Genomic DNA, 21703 nt, shown 5'->3' on the forward strand with positions numbered 1-21703 from the left:
CCACAGATGCTAAGGGCATGTTCTTTGATAAATTATTCGCTTTGAGCCTCATCCACTTTCTGACACAGGGAGGTATGGAGCGGCGCTCTGTGGAATTTTGCACGATGGGAGAGAGGGCTCTATGCTTCAACCTGGAGGAGCAGAATCAAACACATTTACTGACAAAGAGTGTGGGTTCATTTCAGGGCTGTCCAGTCCCACGTCTCTCTCAGCAATCTCGAATAGAGGAAATCAGGGGCAGGAGATGACATCAGAGAGAGCAGATAGTATCACAGCCAGTGGAAAATATCTGAACATTATCTAACATAACAATATAACATAACAATCACTAGACAATATCAGAGGGGGATCCCCAAACATGTACCCGCATCATTAAGTTGTGATGCAAACTTTGAGCACTTACAGGGTGCCTCATACACCCACCACTCCCCCCCTTTCCAATTGAAATCATTGCCGAACTTCAACAGAAAGATGAGAGGCAGTCATGAATAGGAAAGAAGAGGAGAACGGCTGAACACAGAGGTTAATTATAGCAATGCTCCATTTTAATATTCCCTGCCTGAGGGCTGCAGGACTGAAAAGTGTGGGCAGAAAAAACAATGGCAGGGAAACAAGCATTGTCAGGAAGACACTGAGGGCTATATTCATGAAACACTGCCGCCTTCCCACTTCCCTTCTGCTTCCCTGATGGGGAGATGGTGACAGATGCCAAACTCCCCCACTGTGACTCCTTTCACTCCACTTGTTCACGAACACCCGCATTCACTTTGTGTCAACAGAACCGTTCTCTCCCGTTTCTCTTTCTCTTCAGAGGGGGGACACCATACTTACATGGGCCATAAATAGCGGCCTGCGGACGACCAGATCGTATGATGTGTGGGGCTGAAAGTCACCACTGGGACAAACAGAGGTATAAATGCAGATGGGCTAGACTGGGCATCCCCTTCAAATGAGCTGCTAGCCACCACGCCAGACACAGCCAGGCTTACAAATTTCCAATAGATGCCTCTTCCATTTAAATATGGATTTCCAGCACATCCAGTCTCTACATGCAGATCCATTTAGGATGTCACATTGGACAGTACTTAGAAATGAACATCAAATAGATTGATGTGTCTCATCTAGTAATTCAATATCTGTAAGCAGAGACGCCAGGCGGCCTGAGTGAAAGCTGGGATAGGGGGATGGAGAAGGGTGGGGGGATTGGGGGGGCTGGGTAGGGCAGTCAGGGTAAGCCTGTAGCTCAGCGCTGCCCTCTTCTTCACCCCACTGTCTGTGCTACATTGCCATCTGCCTCGTCCCACCCTGGCACAGACAATGACGGGGCTGCTCCTGCTTTGCAAAAGAGACGCACTGACACCATGAGCACATACATTACATGCACACACACATGCACATGCAGACAAAGCCTTGCACCATTTCCTGCCTTCACCGCTGCACTGTGGACTGACCTTGCAGGATCACCTCGCCTGGGTGCCTCTCACTTCACTGAACATATACTGTAAACATGAACTGTGCTATCTGTACATCTGTTCCTGCTCTATATACAGACCGTTCATATCAAATACAGAACTCTGGGCTTTGCCCTACCTCCATGTACAGCTCAGCTGTAAACAAGGGAGTCTGCAGATGATTAATGTATATGTGTGTGTGTGCGTGCATGCATGCCTATGTGTGTGTGTGCACTGTTTTAAATGTGTATACATGTGTGTACACATTTTTGAGCATGTGTGAGTGTGTGTGTGCATGCAAGCATGATTCACATGTGCACATGCAAGAGGTTCTGTCTGCAGAATGTATGGGTGTGTGTGTGTGTGTGTGTGTGTGTGTGTGTGTGTGTGGTTGTTTAAGCAGTGAACCCGTGGCTGAACGCTGTTGTCCATTTGGAGCAGAGCACACAGTGAAAGAATGACTGTGACAACAGTACTGTAGAGCAAGAGCCATGCGCTGTTGTTGTGTGTATGTTTATGAGCAAAAAATGAACTCCTGGGACATGGCAAATTTATGCTGACACCTAAGAACCCTTTCTGAACAGTGATGCCAACAGACCATCCAACAGGAAGTTCACATAATGCGTTGATGGCGGGGCAGAGGAAGCTATGCATGTTCCAGGAAGGGCAAAAAGGAGCAAGATAGGCATTTTACAGAGGGAGCAGAGCAAAGGTCCACTCAGCTAGGAACGAGCAGTTCCAAAAAATATGTGCATTTAAAAATATGCCCTTTCAATACCCTCTCATGCAGTTACTGCTCACTTTTTACGTGCAATTGTTGTTTTCATTGTCATTTTCTGAATATTCATACATTGCGGACAGGTTCCACAGACAGTGATAACAGACAGAAGAAATGCCACCCATGTGGATATTACAGGCCACAGGTCCTACGCAGACAGCTCCACTGGATGGCAGCCACTTCAGTTATTAGACAGATGTGGAAACTGCAAACATGGGTCAAGTGGAAAATTACAGCCCATTCCATTCCACGGTACAGAAAGAAAGCTCAGCATCATGCACACAAAGGCGCACAAACGCGCAGGACAACTAAGGGTGTACCATCTCTGGAAGCACCAGGGGCTCCACAGAGCATCGCTGTCAGATCTCTATTGTGGGAACATGCAAAGGGAGCCCTGCCTCCTGATGCACTTTCACAAATTGTAAGATATAAACTACTAATGCTACAGTATATGCTACTGTACTCAACAGCTCACTGTTGCTTATGAAGGTGGGGCATTAGTTTTGTGGATTCTATTCTCTGTGTGCGTCTGATCAAATGAGGTTGTTTCCATTTGCACACACGCACGCACACACACACACACACACACACACACACACACACACACACACACTATCTCTTCATGTCATTACACTCCAACCTGTGCTACACTGGCACAGCAGAGAGACCGAAAAGTGTCTGTGGCAACCATGCGCTATTCGGCGTGGCTCAAAGGAGCCGATTCAGGCCAAGAGCCGCAGCATGGCGATCGGGGAAAAGAGAAGGGGAGCGGGAGAGAGAAACAAGGCCACGTTGAAGGGACACCGCACAGCTGGACAGCCCTCAGCCAGGCAGCACAGCGGGGAAAACAATGTGCCAGGGCTTGTCCAAACTCAAATTTATTGCCGGTCAAGCAGCGAACAGTGGGCCCGGGGAACGAGAGAGTAAGAACGAGTGTCAGGGCCGGCCGGGGCCGCTGTGTGTAAATGCGCCCATTGTTACTGTTTGGAACAACATGTGTGAAGGCAATTGTCAGGGTCACTCCATATAATACAGTTTGCATACTTAGTGAACTCTGTCTTGCAGGAACACTCAGTGCAAATTACAGGGCTAAGCGTGGACTGTATGAAAACAAAACAAAAAGTACCAAAGCAAGGGTTAAAGACAAACATCACAATAGATTGCCAGACCTGAATGTTTGATATGATACACAGTCCTCTTGGGGTGATAACCCATCTACTGTACATGAAGACTAAAGAATACGCAAAAGGTAAAAACTAAGGGCGGCAGTGTAGCACAGTGGTTAAGGAGCAAGACTCGTATCTGAGAGGTTGCTGGTTTTATTGCCCACTGGGGCACTGCTGCTGTACCCTTGGGGAATGTACTTAACCCATGATTGCCTCAGTAAATATCCAGTTGTATAAATGGATAACATTGTTAAAAAAACTGCAACCAAAGCAAGCTGCTCTGGATATGAGTGTCTGTTAAATGCTAATAATGTAATATAATTTACAACAAATACTTAACATGTAAAATATAAAGAAATGAAATGTGTAAGTAAGGTACCTCCCTGTCTGCTAGCACTGAAGTGACGGATGTCTGTGGTCTTTACTGTGTAAAGATTGGGTATTGGGTATTGGGTTGTGTATTGGAATGCACATACGATACAATACAGGATGCACGGCAAGCAATTCCCAATACATATGACTACAGTGGAGCAAACAAGATAGCAGATTTCACATTTAACAATCCTTGACCTTCCATAATACCTGTCTGAATTCAACAAATTGACACAAATTAACATGTTTGCTGGTATGTACACGCAGAGGTCAGCACTTTAACTTTGAACACTGTTAAAAAACAACTAGTTTTACTTTACTAGAGATGAAGTTGCCCATCTATCACGTGCATTCAATTGAACTAGGGAGAATGGCCTCAAATAAGAAACCAAGAACTCACTGACTGAGCAATTGATTGGACCCCAGCCAATCAAGGTGCCATTCTACAATGTGCAGTGAGTGCCTGTGATGTGACGATTTAGCCTCATTCTGACTGGTCATATCGTGTTCTCACTTCCTTCAGCCTGGAACGTAAGTTTACGCCACTCAGGGGGATCAGGGAAAGTTGATCACTAACCAGACTAAACCGACTCAGGTGAAACAAAAGACAAGGGCTCAGAAGGACCGTGGCAGCTTTCCCACAACCCACGGGTTGGTCCTCCATAGCTCATGGAGCTCAACAGTTCAGAGCTCTCTGCCACATCTGGGCCAAATGTGAGCCAGAGCGCATTACATTCCAACTAATCCACATTCAGCATAACCATTCAAGTTCCGTGCTTCAACCCTATGGCAATTTGTGGCTCCCTGTAGTATTTGGGTCTGGATACCCCTGATTGATGCAAAAAGGGTTGGGGAATCTGGTGTAGTTATTCAGTCTCTGTGCCACGAGCATTCCCCCCACATGAGCAGAGTGTTGCCCCCTTGCGCGCTCAGAGCCCTGACAGCAAACAGATGCTTCACTAGGTGGCTCTTGCCAAATTTATAACCAAGCCACAGCATGTTCAGCATTACCACAAGAAGAGAGGAGACACAGAGAGAGGAGAGTTGCAGCTGTGTAGAATTACTGCATCCATTTGTCTACCGAAGCACCCCTCTGAAATGATGGTGGTGTGTACAACCCGGGGATTACACCATAACCAAAGAGCAGACAAATCAAAGACCCTCTGACATTGGCATGAAAAAAAGAGTGGGAAAATGCAATCAAAGAAGGAGAGCGGCACTCTTACATAACTAAAACAGACGGGTGCTTTGTGCAGCCACACCATTAAAACAAGCCCTTATTCTCTGCAGCTGACTGCAGACCTGGGGCTTAGGAGACTGTCCTGCTTAAATCACTAGTCAGCAAGGGAAGCAATTAATGCAGGGACAACTAAAACTGTGCAGCATCAGTGTGACATTATACACTGAACACTCCTTAACTGAATCGTCCCTTGGATGGGGATTCGGGTTGGAGTTCAACAAAATTCCTGAAATATCCCTGCATGAGAAAAAAGCTGACATATTCCTGAATTTTGATGTTAGCTCAGCACAAGATGACACACAGATCATGGGAAAACACAATGGCGTGTTCTATTTGCTTTTTTATTGATATTTTCCCCTTTAAGACCAACCAAGCCACTAAGATTCACTACCCATGTCCTGCTGCGTGCAGAAGGTGTGTGGGTCCTAGGCTATCACTCATACTACCCAGACCAAAATGGGGCTTTCCGCTGCCCTCCACATTGGCTGCACAGGCTGGCATTCTGACCCTGTTGTTTGCGTTCCAGGGTCCGGGTGTGATAGATGCTAGGCAATGCACACATGACTGAGAAAGCCAGGATATCTCTCTCTTTCTTTTTCTCTCTCTCTCTCAGCTTTTTTCCTCTTTCAGGCTCCCATTCTGTTTAAAGTGCTCCCTCACTCTCAGTCCGCCATGCACAAATGGGGCATATAACCCAAGCCCAAAAGCGAAATCAGCCACTCCATTTTGTGCATGGGTTCAGCAAGTGGACACAATGCATATGCACGCATCTCGTTTCCATTTTTGAGAGCAGATAAATAAATTACCACCCAGCGCCAGGCCGAACGGCAGAAACTCCCAAACGTCCTCAGGCCCGACCGAGTGCTCTCTCCCTGCCTCCCCGCGGGCCGACCAAAAGCATGCGCCGCAAGCAGAGCGGTCCCTCAGACTGCACCTCGCACATGGTCGGCACTGATTCCCGCTGACAGGACAGAGCAGGGGAGGCCAACGACTCTTTCATCAGACCGCCCCACCCCCCTCTTGGAGCGAAACTCTCTCTGAGGCTGTGTGTGTGTGTGTGTGTGTGTGTGTGCGTGCGGCTGCTGCTGCTGAGCGCGCCTCTCTCCCTCTCCTACATGTGACGGCTTGGTCACGTGCCCTCCTGCAGATGCGCCGGCCAAGCGAGAGGCGTGCTATCAGCTCAGCGACGACCACATGACCTACCCTCCAGAAACCACAACATGCACAGCCAGAGAGGGGGAAAAAGGCCAAAAAGAAAGAGAAAGCGAGACGGTCACTGCGATGTCATTCATGCCCTGTAGACTTGGAGACTAAAAAGTGTGTGCGTGTGTGTGTGTGTGTGTGTGTGTGCGTGTGTGTGCGTGTGTGTGGGGGGGTTGACATATTTAACAAGAAAGTCTCCAAAATCTGCAAGTTAAACTGAAAAGCCTCTGCACTTCTTTCCTTCTTTCCTTTAAAATCAAACAAGAGCTAACTAATGGCAATATGCCAATGTGCTCCGTGATTAATGTTCTCATTAAGTCAACAAGCAATAATCTCCCCGCACTGTGGGAGGAGGGACTGCACTGACACACCCTTATTTGTCTTAGCAAAGAGCCATTCATGCCTCCGTTCCCATGATCTGTGCTAAGTATGACATGGTACAGCAGACCAGTGCCAGGCTCTCCAACAGCATGGTTTTGCCCCCGGTTCTTGTTTGTCCTCATGACTCAATGGCTGAGGAGAGGCTGCAGACAACACCGGTGTTTGTTGGGCTGTGCGCTCCGCTGCGAACGCACTGTCCAGGCAGGGAAGCGACACCGATGAGAGTGTCAAGCGAGCAGCGGGTGTTTATCGTGTCCCATCACAGGACCCCCTTTGTCTGCAGGGTTTCCAGGCCTCTTTAGCATGTGCGCTCAGGGCGTTTTTTTGAAAGGCAGCCAAGGTCTGAGCAGAGGAGTCAGGCCAGTAACACAGAAACATTGTTGGTTTATTGGCCCCCTCCAGCCAATAACCCAGCTCGCGCCTCAGATCTGCGAATGCATGATTTCAGAAGTAACCCACCCTTGAATCTTAAAACTTGTTACGACAGAAAGGTCAATAAAACAGAGACCACATTATAAACAGGGTTACAGGTAACTGATGAGCGTCACGTTCACACGGCAAGGGTGCAGAGCTCCATCTGGTAACCTCTATAAAAAGGCTCTGTAGGACAGGATGTGCTACAGGATTTGTAATAGGGATTTGACCACATATTTATAGGCTTTTTGACCACGTATTTAAAGGTCTTTAACAGATGAGAATTTTTGCTAAGTTCAGATATTCCTCTTCCCAAAACGCAACAGTGCAAGTGAGATTAAATAAATAAGGCAGCCCTTACACTCACCCCCCCCCCAAAATTAATTTCCATTGTTTAATTAATCCAAGACTCCGGGTTCAGAATAAGGACAGAAAGATCTTAACCCACTGTTGTAACAAAGTGCTGTAACCAAGCTCATCTCACACCTTCTGCTCATCAGCTGTGAACAGAGTAATGGCACAATAACCTGGCCTTACACAAATTCGGCCCACTTCCTCGTCCGCTCTGCAAATACACACGCCAATACGCTTTTACATTTTACAGTTGGCAATCAGCGTTAGATTTCTACCAAAACAATGCTTTTTTCACCATGGTCCAAACAGTCGCTTTGGAGTGTAAAGCCATGGGTCCAGCCCCTAGGATCACCTGGAATCTCTCTTTTCTTTTTTCTCCTCTGGAATGGTTTACCAAGTAAGGTTCTGGCTCAGCGGATCAGCGGACCGCTTAGCATACTGCTCTGCAAAAGCACAGTGGCCAAGTTCTCTTAGCTGATCCAAAACGCACTCAATCAAAGACAAGGGCCTCTCTCCCTCCTCTCCCCCACTATGGGGGAAAAAAGGACAACCACAACAACAGTCAAGTAGGCTGGCAGGAGAACAAACAGCACAGCGTCAAACGCTGGCCGCCTCCCACGATCCCCGTGCCAGATACTCCCTCAGTTGCGCACGTGTGCAGCAGCTCCCTTTAAAAGCAGGTCGCGGACGGCGGCGCGCGTGGCGGGAAGCGCAGGGAACTCCGGCAAAGGTCCGGAGCAGCTGTGCAGGGACCAGGGAGGGAACCTTTTGCTGGGGTTGGGGCTGAGTGAAGCCATAGCACGGAGCGAGGTGAGGAGGGCTGGAGGTGAGAGAGTTGCAGCCCACATCGATCTCTGGTTCATACACGGCCTGAGAGAAAAACAAATGAGGCCACACCTGCACACGTTTCGTGATGCGGACAGCAGCCAAAGGGGAGCCTTCCTCGACCACGCACCGCTGACACGCTGTCGGATCTCTGGGCTTTGAGCACAGGGCACTGCACAGGTCTGCTCTAAATAGGAAAGTGTTCATGAACATGGTGGCAGTAGTCTGCAGGGTTTCACAGCCGTGCATCTGAGTCTAACGCATCTTGTGACAGGTGCTGCAAAACTCATGGCACTGGCATCCGTTCAACGCGTGCGTCGTAAAAAACAGGCGCGTTCTCGCTCTGTTGTCCATCTCCCCACAGTGCTGCTGCCGTGGGTCCGGCCAGCCTGCCATAAATCCCAGCCCATCCAGCCCATCCAGCACACAAACACCGCCAGCCTCTTGCAACATTACATTGACAAGAGTTACAGACAAATAAACAGCTTTTCACTGGCTTGGTGCATCTGATTCAGCAATCAACTGAACTTATGGCAAAAATGCCATTAACATGTAATATAATACAACAGTGACCTTTCACCAGTCAGGACAGATCATGAACATGCCAGTCTCTCAGCAGCCTTAGCCAAACCTTAGCAAGGGCAATACGGGTGGGAATAGGTGAGGGGAGGGGGTGGTGTCATCAGGGATTCCCACATTGCACAAATCATCAAGGCGTCCACCATGTGAACCATGAGCAGTCTATCTCAGTGGGCATGGTACCTGCACTGCACTGTTTATCTCCCTGGCAGGAAGGGAACAGGAGCGATCCCAGTGTTATGTGGGAGCTTCATCCAACACCTCCGGCTGGGACCGGGCAGGGCAACTGGGCACCGATCCTGACTGCTATCACAGTGCCAAACCCAGTGCCTTGCTTTTGCCTCCACTTCTCCCCTGCATCGCTTGGCTGACACACAGATTGGTATACAGCTTAGGGTGACTCCTAAGTGATGACTTACACTATAAATCTAGGATGGTTAAACTATCTATATTTTAGAATGAGAAAAGTTCCTCTGCTACATTCAGCTGAGCAAGGAAGGCACAGGTCTGAGAATAAGCTGCAACCTGCAAATGATCCTGAGTCTATACCAGTGACTGTGCAACAATGTTGCCAGATCAGCAAAGGGGGAGCTACCACTCCCTCCGAAATGGAAAGGTTGTCAAGAACTGATATTTGAGTTTGGAGCCTGTTTCTGAGAGGCAGTAGACTCCTGTGCTCTTCCTTCTACTGTGTGCTCACCCGGTCGTGAGCCCTGCACTCTGACTCAGCCAAAATCCTTCAATGCTGATGTGTGCTGTTTATGGGAGAATTTATGTGATGCTGTAAAAACCAGGCGCAACGCTCAGCCCATATCCCCCTCGATGGGAATTGGGTCAAAATGAATTACAAGCTTGGTGTTGCTCTGTTTTATGTGTCACGGAGGGAAGACAGGATGGTAACCGTTAAGCAGCGCGAACTGCTGTGAAAGACTGGGCCTGTCCAGGGGTGGGGGAGGTGTGCATTTGCACCGCGCAGTAACAACTGGAACTGGACAAGGGAACAGAAGCTCCCTGTAAAAAAAAAGGACAACAGTGATAGTGATTCTCTCCACAGGAATGTACAGGAGACAGCTGGGGACATGGTGTTACTGACTATCAGAAAGTAAATCCGTTCACACTCCCACTCACTCATGCAGTCCAAAGTCAAATCAACCCCATTGGCCTCATCCCTGAAAATCACCCCCAAAAGCAGTTGTGAGGACATAAATTACATCTGCTGAATGTGATCCACTGCTGCCTAGCCCATAACAATAATCTGTAATATTTTCAGTGGCATGATGCTGATAAAGCAACACATCACTACTTTGCAAAGACACAACTGAGTGATCAAGTGAGTATGTTTTTCGGTAAACCATGTCTGAAGTAGTAATTAACTTTTACTGGTAAGGGTTAACCAGACAACCATGTGCAACCTGAGAGTGCATTCTTTGGTGTTCACTACATTCCTATCAATACACTGAATTACATTTTGCATCATCTTACCATGTCATGTGTTGCCTGGCTAGTTTGACAAAGTGACTTATCAGATGAAATACTGCTACATTAAAATGATTACATATAAAGTAAATAATGATCCGACTGCAGTGCACTCTCAAGACAATGGTTAGCCATGTTGCAGCAGCAGAGCTTGGAGCACCCTTGGCTTTGGACCGTCTTCCCTCATTTACAAACACAGTTTCATTGGATGGCTAATAAAAATTAACACTGGTCCTGTTGATCACACAGCATGGCTATGGTTACATTTTTATAAATCAATTGTTCTTGATGGCTAGATACTGAGAAAGGGATTTCCTTCTCTGAGAAGTACATTTTGCACTTAAAGATGTGCAGGATGGAGATAAGGGTCCAATCAAATTGCATTTCTAAAAATGTTAAGGGAAAGAATGCCAATAATGTGTACCCCAGCCTAACAAAATGAAGCCAAACAAAACGGAAGGATCAGATTTTCCATGTGATTTGGTCTGCCCACTATGTTCTGAGGAAATTCCATAGAATGTGGTCCAAAGCAGAAGCTATGTCCTTGCTCTGCACAAATACTCCACAGTAGCACACGCAGTCCTGATCCGAAATAAAGCCAGCTGTTGCTCCTGACACACTTGAAGGCATTTAATTAAGGTTTTTTTTCCCTTCATTTACAGGCATCTTAAGCATTGAAGTAGCTGTTAGATCTTGTAATGTACACTATATGGCCAAAAGTATGTGGACACCCCTCCTAATTGTTGAGTTCAGGTGTTTCAGCCACACCGATTGCTAACAGGTGCATAAAATCAAGCACATAGCCATGCAATCTCCATAGACAAACCTTGGAAGTAGAATGGGTCATACTGGAGAGCTCAGTGACTTTAAACGTGGCACTGTCATAGGATGCCACAAGTCAGTTTGCGAAATTTCTGCCCTGCTAAATCTGCCCTGGTCAACTGTAAGTGCTATTATTGTCAAGTGGAAGCGTCTAGGAGCAACAACAGCTCAGCCACAAAGCGGTAGACCACGCAAACTTACAGAGTGGGGCCACCGAGTGCTGAAGCGCGTAGCACATAAAAATCGCCTATCTTCTGTTGAGTCAATCACTACAGAGTTCCAAAGAACTGTGCATCAGGAGCTTCTTGAAATGGGTTCCCATGGCCGAGCAGCTGCACACAAGCCCAACATCACTATGCGCAATGCCAAGCGACGGCTGGAGTGGTGCAAAGCACACCGCCACTGGACTCTGGAGCTGTGGAAACACATTCTCCGAAGTGATGAATCACACTACACTATCTGGCAGTCTGATGGACGAATATAGGTTTGGCAGATGCCAGGAGAGCGCTACCTACCAGAATGCACAGTGCCTACTGTAAAGTTTGATGGAGGAGGGATAATGGTCTGGGGCTGTTTTTCAGGGTTTAGGCTAGGCCCCTTAGTTCTAGTGAAGGGTAACATTAATGCTACAGCATACAAAGACATTTTAGACAATTGTATGCTTTCAACTTTGTGGCAACAGTTTGGGGAAGGCCCTTTCCTGTTCCAGCATGACTGTGCCCCTGTGCACAAAGCAACATCTATAAAGACATGGTTTGACGAGTTTGGTGTGGAGGAACTCCAGTGGCCTGCACAGAGCCCTGACCTCCACCCCATTGAACACCTTTGGGATGAATTAGAATGCCGTTTGCGAGCCAGGCCTTCTCGTCCAACAGTGCCTGACCTCACAAATGCTCTTTTGGCTGAATGAGCACAAATTCCTACAGCCACACTCCAAAATCTTGTGGAAAGCCTTCCCAGAAGAGCGGAGGCTGTTATAGCTGCAAAGAGGGGGGGGCAACTCCATATTAATGCCCATGGTTCTGGAATGGGATGTCCAATAAGCTCATATAGGTGTGATGGTCAGGTGTCCACATACTTTTGGCCATATAGTGCAAATACAAAGAAATTACAAACACAAAAATAGAAATGATCGATAGGTTAGTTAGTTTGATCTGCAAGATCAATAAGCAGTAGTGAGATAAAATATGGGATATTACGTATAAGAAAAATGTGTGCCAGCTCAAGTAATGCAAAGCAACCAATGGGGTTTCTCTCTGCATCACAACAATATGTGAATATCAAGTTTATGTTTAAATATGTTCAGTTAGGCTAAGGTTTTGCTTTCACTTTTTGTTGGCCACTTTCAAATTGCCTCACAGCTTCACACTACTGTAGTGAGGAAAATACATTCCGAAAAATACCTGTCAGCTTGCAGTTTCTCTACCCTCTGCACCTCCTCCCCATACTGTACCTCATTTTTTTCAAATTCGCAAGAATGAGGATCTTGCCTCACTAACACATCTGAGAAGGTGAGTGGGAGAGAGATGGAGGGGTAGTGAGGAGTAGAGATGGAGGAGGTCATGGAGAGGTGACTCAGACAGTTGGGCAGACCTGGAGGGTGCGGGTGAAGGAGAAAGACACCTCAGACGACATCTGTGTAACAAATTTTTCCTTTTGGATTTTCCTTCCTGGTTTTCCAACCATCACTTCACTGGCCATAGACAGAGGGAGAGGTGCGAGGAGGCCCTGGGGGCACAGCAGACAGAGAGGAGCTCTCACTGGAGCTCAGGGTTACCTGAGGGGATGACCAGAGAGGCCAACAGAGAGATGTGACAGCAGAAACAGAGATAGAGAGAAAGAAGGAGAGGGTAAAGAAAAGGCAAAGGAGGGAATACATGGTAAGCAGAGAGCACACTGAAGTGGAGAGTCAGGGAAGGCAGAGAGGGTAACAGGGTGTCTGTGGGCCAGAGTGGTTCTGATGGACAAGCCCCCCCACCCCCACAATCTGCCCCTTTCCATACACCTCCCAACCCCCACGGGTCGACATGTGGGGTGACAGCCACAGAGGAGGGGGGCCCTGGGTGCTCAGGCTGCGGTTGATTTAGGATTTTTGAACCCTGGCCAAAATTCCTGAGGGGAACACAGTGAACACTACGACGAGCCAAAAAAGCCTGCTGGGCTGAGAAAAAGTGCAGAGGTCTAGATCTGTGTGTATGTGTGTGTGTGTGTGTGTGTGTGTGTGTCTATATGTGTGTCTGTGTGTCTGTGTGTGTGCAAGAGTGAATACAGTTTATGAAAGCAGCCAGAAATACAGCATCTCAAGAGAGAGAAAGAGAAGGAGAGGAAAAGAGGAAAACAAGATCATAAAATGGGATTACAGCACAGTTGAAGGGCTCTGGACGTCAGCCAAAGGTCCAGCCCTCTCCAGAGCCAAGTGTGCTGGGCCGGAAGTGGCTAAAAAGAAAAGGAAACCGTGGAACGATTGTGCCCAAACCCCCCTTTCCAGTGCACGCCCTCCCATTGTCACCCTGCCTCATATTTCGCTCTGTAGACGCTCTTCTCTCTCCCAGCATTCACTCCTCAGCCGTTTCAAGAAACCGCTTGCCCCTAGCCCTGAAGATGACTGCTTGGCTGCTGGACTGGCCCGCATTTGGGGTAAAAAAAAGTTGTGCTGCCAAAACCAGATGGTTCCAAAGGTGCTTGCCAGGGGATTCCCCATCAGCTTTCCTCCTCAATCACCACACTGCTCACTCAAGTACTTTGTCAAGCGGGAGGGGGGAGGGGTTGCAAAGCAATACCACTCCAGTTACAATACCGGATTCACACAAATCTCTGACGAGATCAAACACTACTTGACAAGAGCATAATAGCCACAAGACATATTACGCCGGTCTCGTCCCAGAGCTCAATGTGTGCACAAACAGAAAGCGCTGAAATTCAACTAGATTCAAACAAAACCTGCCCGGTGAGGTGCCCCAAGCCCCTCTTCTCTCTTTATCAGCACCCTCTATAAATAGTGCGCTGCTGTGGTTTCTGAGTACAGTGTGTTCCACCAAATCCGGCCCCTGCTACTTCTGCTTCTTTCTGTGAGCCCAGCTCTTGCCCTTGCTGTAGCATGGGCAGGGAGCACTGGGGCTGCAGTCTGGGCTCCTAATGCTGGTCAGCCACCAGGACCCCCAACCCAACACCCCGCAATCAGCTTCCAAAGCTCCCCCACAAGCAAATTTTGAGGAATGCCTTCATTAACACAGGAAACTGCCACACTGCTTATGGGCAAAGACACCCACACGTTTATGCAACCACACGCACAAACACATGCGCACACACGCATGGGCTCCCTGACACACATACTCACACCTACGCCCACAAAAACATGCACATGCACACAGACACACGCTCACACAGCACACTCATGCACATCGTGGGAACGTTTGTCATACACCTCTGACAGTGCGTACAAGCCACACTGGCACAACAAAGCGAGGGGGGGTGAGTCATGCAAAATGTAGGTCCGCCAAGGCGGTTGGGGGATGGCCCAGATGAAGAGAGCAGCAGAGAGCTTACAGCGCCATAGCACCCCCCCCCCAAACGCTGGTCACAGCACACTTCGTTCCCAGTTAACCTTGGCCGCTCTGGCAGGGGATCAGATGTGTGCCTTGCCAAACTGCATGCAAGCTCTTTTATAGCTCCCTTGTTATGAAATGTTGATAACACAACAGCAGCCAAGAGCATGGCGGAAGGGAGAGAGTGATCGGCTTACTGAGCCATGGGAATCAGCTCAGCGAGCAGCCACTCAAGGAGCAGAGACACCGGCGTTTATTAGTCACCACAGGAGCCAAATGTAGAGGGCCTGCTGCCTCTGGCCTGGGTTGGGTGAGCGTTTGGGTGGCTGATGTACAGCAAGGCAGCCGGGAATCCACCCCCTCTCCGTGCACCTTCAATGAGCCGTTCTGGAATGCAGCTCACTGGACTGCTAGTGGGCGGCCACTGTGCAGTGTGCACCGTGTGTGTGTATGTGTGTGTGTGTGTGTGCGTGTGTGTGCGCATGTGTATATGTGTGCAGCTGAGCACATCTACTGTAATGAATGACTTGCTTTGTAAACTGGGTTCCTCTGCTTTACAGCCCTGTCTATAAGGAGTACAGAGGACTCTAACCTCTAAACCAGTCTGCACAGACATTAGGAATTTAAATGAACCATTGTGCAGCTGACCTGTGTTATGTGCTGTATGACTTTGTACACATGCACATGCATGTGTGTGTTAGTGTGTGTGCATGTCTACACTGTTGATACACCTGTATCTGGGTCTCCGTCTCTCTCCCTTCCCTCTATAAATACAGTCCTCTTCCCTCACAGTCCTTTCACTGATTTTCACCACTGCTTTCATTAGTCTAGTCTGCAGTGGAGCACATTTGCTTGACCGCTGTGGGAGAACTGAGGAAGCTGAATGTTTGTGCTCAACAACAAAAGACAAGGAGTGCCTTTTCCACACTACCTACAACCACTGTCCCTCAATTCACCTCTCACTGTTACAGTCCCCTCACCCCGCCTCACCATCTCTCTCTCAGTCCCCTCTCTTTCCTTTTCGTCTCTTCCTGCATTAGCCTGTTTATAAACATGTCTGGAATTTATTAATGAACCATTTGTAGGAAACACTTAAGGACAGTAAGATGATAACATGGCCACCAGTTTTTTTGTGACACCGACAGGGCTTGACAATACAACAAAGAAACCGTGGAACCAAATTTTCGTAACAGCTCACCTCTTTCTGTTCCTTATTTGTACTCTCTGTGAACTTTCCTTAAACTCTCAAAGTAGAAGGAAACATTGTGTTCCTGACACACACACACACACACACACACACACACACAAAACACCACGCACACACGTACATACTGTACAAAGTACACACTCTCACGACAGCAACTTCTTGCATGCAAATCCTCAGAGAGGAATGACCCACTTTCCACATGAATTCCAGACACAAATGATAAAAAAAGGCTGTCCTGTACTGTTACATATTAAGCTTACCAGTACAGCAGTCCACCTCTCAACTGCCCCATACCATAATGTGCCAAACCCTTCGATGGTGTTACCTGCAATACTTTGCAGCTGGAGCTATGAATAAAGACACACTGCAGAATGGGCAGGGGGGGGAGGTAAACATGCTACTGTCATATAGTGGCCCTAGCTGCCTGCGGGAATCAAAGAAGTACAATCAAATACAAAGAGAGGGGTCTTAAACATATGAGGAGGGTTTCAGGTTTATATTACTGCACCTGTTCTGTACTTCAACCCACACTGAGAGAGAGAGACAGAGAGAGAGGGGTGAAAAAAAAAACTTCCCTCTGCCATTTACTCAGGCAAACTGTTCTGGGTGACTATTTGTTTTCCCAGAAAAGAACCTGCTTGTTCAGCCTACTAAATAACAATCAAAGCATGAACCACAACATGCAGGAATGCAAAACATTACCAATTAAATGCATATAATTTGATCTCCTCCTTGATAACAAAGCACTGTGCAAAGCAGCAGACAAAAACAGATACCCGCAGCCTAAAAAGTTCCACATGACTGACCATGAGATGAGGTCCTGTTTATGATTGTCATAACAAACCTTTTTATATCATCTCAATGCATATCACAAAGGTACAATATTCCCCTTTTCAGTATACCAGGAGGCAAATTCTGCCCTCTGCATTTGAAACTCTGCTCCTACAGGAAACAGACACTGGCCTAAAGGGGTCTTGTTCCTGACTGAGCCCCTTATTGAGATTGATATTAATATAATTTTCCAAATATCACATTTTCCCCATTAGGGGAATTGCTGGTACATGAAATGCCACCACTTTGTGACAAACTACTTTACAAAAATAACACAAGGAGGCAGAAGAATAGGCAAGCCCTCAGTGGGTACCAGTCACTCGCTCCCCTTCTTCCACCACTAGACCGCAGTGTACCCTGGCCATTCCAACATGAGCATGGGAAAAGCTTGCCTGCTTACCATGCGTTTCCACCACAGGACACAGAAATGCCACCCTGGAAGCACTCTTACAAAAACATTGTTCTTACACTCTTACAAAGACATTGCTGCTCTCCTATGTGTCAGTGCGGGGATTTCACTTGCAACAGCTGTTGAGCTGTGGAGAGCAGAGAAAAGAAATCTGTGCTCCATTTCATTTTTCTAGTGAAACACAGGCATGTGGCTAGCCAATGAAAGGGTGAGGGAGCACATTTGAATTTCCCTCCAAAGTATGACCTCACCCTGCCCGTCCACAAAAAAGTAGCATTTTTGGAGGCAGGAACACAGACAGTCCCACTATCGACAATCCACACAGTTTCACACTGGCACACTAGTGAGAAAGGAGTATTCAGGTGGTGTCAAACTATTTCACATTGAGCTGATCTTTCACCTGAACTGATGCATGTCTTGACTGTTGTTTCAGCATATAACTCAGTTAATGATTCATAAAGCTTGTTAGCAGCACTTTTCATTCTTTCTCATTAATACTCATAAAAAGAGCCTAAAAACCATGCATAACATAACGTAACTCACTGATATTTTTAATTTTACCACCACCTTAAACTGTGGATTATGATCTGTTTGCCACAAGTCTTTATTTGCAGAGTTTCATACAGTTCTTGGGGGAAAAAGCTGTATGTGATTATTCAAATACTTTATCCAAGGATAGGACAGGTTATTCAACTATCAAATAGCAAATTAATTGAAATGCACAATCCTGACGCTAAATGTTAGATGCACATATGGCATTACACAAGTGTTCATTGATGACGAGGTGTCATTTTCAACCATGACTATTAACACTACCAGTGGCTCAACTGCCTGTCAGTGACAGAAACATATTGTGAAACAACAAAACACTTAGTTAAACTGTTTCAGAAAAATAGTCACAAAAAGGTGAGACGGTGGACATCATTATAAATGGGACAGACAAAATAGCTGAGTCAATCGGTCGTGTAGAAGCCCCTGGAGATATTCCCTTGTCTTGTGATAAAATGTTTCTCAACAGATAACATGGCATTACATCACTGATTCTCAATCCTGCTCCTGGGGGCCCCCTTCTCCGCATGTTTTCCATCTTTCCCTGCTCTACCTATCTGACTGAACTCATCAGTGGCTGAGCACACCTGATTTCATCAAGACCATACACACTAATTTCAATCAGGTGTGTCTGGAGCAAGGATAGATAGAAGATATGCAGGACAGTGGGCCTCCAGGAGTAGGACTGAGAAACACTGCATCTTCCTATTACACAAAAAGTCAAATCTGCCCATGATGCAACAAGCACATGCCATATGAAAGCGCTGGTGCTATCACTGGGTCTAAGCTGTTTTTTGTTGCTGTATTTAATAGTTCTCAGGACATTATTTCTGCTTGGTGTAACAGGTCACCAGAGTCCCAGTACTCCAGGTAATTGGAGAGGTCCACTAGGGGTTTTCACTAGTTTCCCACATTAAGCAGTACAACGGTAACAGAGACCAGTTCTTTTAATGATGGGGATTTGCTGCCTTAGCCCAGAGCGACAGAGAGTAAAACTGCTGGTCCTTTCACATGCATGGCAACAGGGCCCCATGGTAACGGGCCTCTTCGATCCCCAGGGGTCACACTGCTCACGCAAATGTCACGTCGCATACAATCGGTTAGCCAGTGACCTGATCTGACCCTTTCCTTCGCCGCAAGCGAGCGGCTCCTGACTGCACTCTAATCAATATGTCAATGTTACCAATCCCTCTCCAGCACCCAATGCAAACATGCTGCCTCAATGCAGCTGGAGAACACTGATGAAGATATGAAATCTACCCCGCAAAACAGCATGAAATGAACGTAGGCCAATGGAATGGACGGCTTCCCACCACTCTAGGGACACTAGGTGTCATTAGGATTGAAAAGCCGCTAAGAGGAATGGATAACTGTGACCACAGTTATTAGAACAGTGACAAGAATAACCTTGACCAGACACCCGCCCCCCCGGCACCAGGCATTATCTGTGGGAGCTCTTTGAAATTACGGAGGGGGATCACAATATTAGAAGTACTGCCTGACCAAGTTTCAACGCAACTGCAACAGCCCTTACCATGTCTTAGCAGGGAATTATTTAGCCAATTAACACAGGGGATCATGAGTTATAGGTGGTCAGATTGAAAGAGCGTGAATGAGAATTTAGCAGCAACACCACGGAACACCACAGCCTTTGCGTTAAGTGCCATGGGATCTTTAATGACCACAAAGACTCAGGATCTTGGTGTAACGTCTCATTGAAAGACAATGTCTCCTACAGTACAGTTTCTATCACTTCACTGGGCCATTGATCACTATTTGTAACACTGTTGCGATTCACTGCTTGTAACATTTGCAGTCTACCCCCGCTCAGATATAGTATGCAGGAAATGTGCATACCACAAAAACAACTATAGTCAGAACATCTCACAAGCCCTGGAAACACATCTCAGAGCTGTCTACAAAAAAGGTAAAGGCTTAAGCCGTGACAGAGGGTGAAGCTGACAAAACCTCAGACCTCAGTCATGCAGGGCTCTATTTTGTCGCTACTTTCACCACTCTTTCTTCACACACGGGGCACCAGTCATGTACTCAGTTCTGCTCAGCAGATGACCTTGTTTATGCAAAGCGCTTTCAACTGCTGTGCACATTACACGCTGTACAAAACATCATTGCGCCACTTTCCATTAATGGTTCCCTTTGAATCGGCAAGAACTCCTCTGCTCACTGCACTGCTAGCCACCATGCTGCTTCTTGGCACCAGCCCTTTCACTAAAGACACTTAAAGAGTTCACCACTCACAGTAGACTTACAATTTACGAGAAATCGTATTGGCCAGGCAGCGGTCTTTAGTGTGAGCTGACAGGGATGCAGTAATACTATTCTCAGGTAGAGAAACAAGCCTGTGTTCCACTAGATTTACTGACCTGTTAAAACAAAACAAGGTTTTTAAAATTTCTTTTATTAGCTCCAGCTAAGGAATTTTCAAGATCTATTCATTTCAGTGACTTCCTTGAGCCCTTAGTTATCGTGACCCACCACCTAAAGATGTACACCAGTTGTCCTGACCTTACTCAGACTTGTACACTGTTATTCATGTTATTCCGCTGTCGTGAACAATGCCACCTGGATATAACCATCTGTTCTCCGACACACTCTCCCAATCAGTCGCAATGTGTTACTGCTGGAGGACTTCCAGACTAGCCCTTGGTTACCAAATTGAATCATCTGAACAGTTTTACAGGCAAACCTTTTTCCGAACCAAGCTTAACAGCTTATCAGTAGGACAGTGCCAAAGATCTAAGCCACAGTTCAACTTGTTGGTTTATTCAGAGGACAACTCTGAAACAGAGGCAATATAGCAAGCTTCCCATTCTCTAAACACAGCCATAAAAAAACTGAAATGCAAATTACGCAAAAGTAGATGCATATCGAAACCAAACCATTTATCACCAAGTGTCCAACCCTCTAACCATATTTCTTTCTCCTGCAAACTATATTTAATTATTTGTTGTTTAAGATGTTTTTTCTCTGCAACACAGACTCCATTAGGCCGTTTACAATGGCAACTCACCAAAGCGACTCCTCTTTTTCTGCTCCTGAAAATGGAAAGTACAGTCAGTCCTCACATATACTCCACCAGACTACGTGTTCCCATGGAGACATTCCCCTTCAGCACCCTCACTCCAGCAGCCTTCCCAACATATCCCTCGATATCCCCTGCCTCTGAACTCGTGCCATCGGAGATGTGTGATTGAGATCACAGCACTAATTCAGTGATAAGTTATAAAAAGGAAAAAAGCGTTGCGCAACAGCTGACCACAAAGAACATGCTTGCAAACCAACATTCCACCCCTACTTTAGGCCCTCAGGTTGAACCAGAACAGAAAGTACTCTGATACAGTTGATAAAAACAAAACACAAGAGGGAAAAAAGATAGAATGAGACAACACAAGCAGGTTTCGTAAGAGTACAAAGTGTCCTGATGACTGCAGAGCGGAGTAAAACCACTTCCTTCCACAATACGCTGCACTCTACCCTGACACCTCAAAACCGTTCACCAGCAACCACTCTGTCTCCACAGTGCAGCAGATGTTTAGGCATTGCCAGGCACCGTGGGAACCCAGGTGACTGCCACAATGGTACGAACTGTACCGTGTGCCTGGAGAGAATGCTCTGGGAGCTGCAAAAAAATCAGGTCAAGGCAAGACAAGACAAGAAAGGACAAGCCCCCCCCCCCATTTCCACCCCCATGCGTGAAACCTCTATTGATAGAGCAAGGCTAAAGGATTAGTGGTGGGAAATCATACCCGATTATAAAATTCTATCTGTTGACTCTCGATTCATTCATGTGCATTTCAAAAGGGATGTTCTTTCATAATTAGCCTCATTAACGCCACCTTCATTTGCATGGTCTCTTCCTCATTAATCGCAAATCTCCTTTCCTCCCACACCACAAAAACAGCTAGTGAGTGGAAATCAGGAAATTGATTCAGCAGCTTGATTCAAATTGCTCAATAAAACGCAAGAACCTGAAAGAAAAAAAAAATGAAAGGACAATTACGTAAATGCTGTAAGTACACTTGGCTTTCTGAATTGTAAAAGTCTTCTGCAGCCTTAATCCTGTAACTGAATGAGTTAAAG

The 21703-nt window shown here is 46.8% G+C and overlaps 1 protein-coding gene across 3 annotated transcripts in view; it reads right to left on the reverse strand.

The window, feature by feature from the left end:
* Window positions 1-21703, reverse strand: part of LOC118773764 (thyroid hormone receptor alpha-B) — a 96820-nt gene that overhangs the window by 54799 nt on the left and 20318 nt on the right. Inside the window, exon 1 of one of the 3 annotated variants that reach the window (XM_036522858.1) lies at window positions 20634-20804. The exons of the other annotated variants lie outside the window; for them this stretch is intronic. The gene's annotated coding sequence lies outside the window, so the exon portion shown is untranslated. Of the gene's footprint in view, window positions 1-20633; window positions 20805-21703 lie in introns of those variants that run through there. 3 annotated transcript variants of the gene reach the window in all.

The sequence above is a fragment of the Megalops cyprinoides genome, chromosome 1 (assembly GCF_013368585.1).
Source record: "Megalops cyprinoides isolate fMegCyp1 chromosome 1, fMegCyp1.pri, whole genome shotgun sequence".
Lineage (NCBI taxonomy): Eukaryota > Metazoa > Chordata > Actinopteri > Elopiformes > Megalopidae > Megalops > Megalops cyprinoides.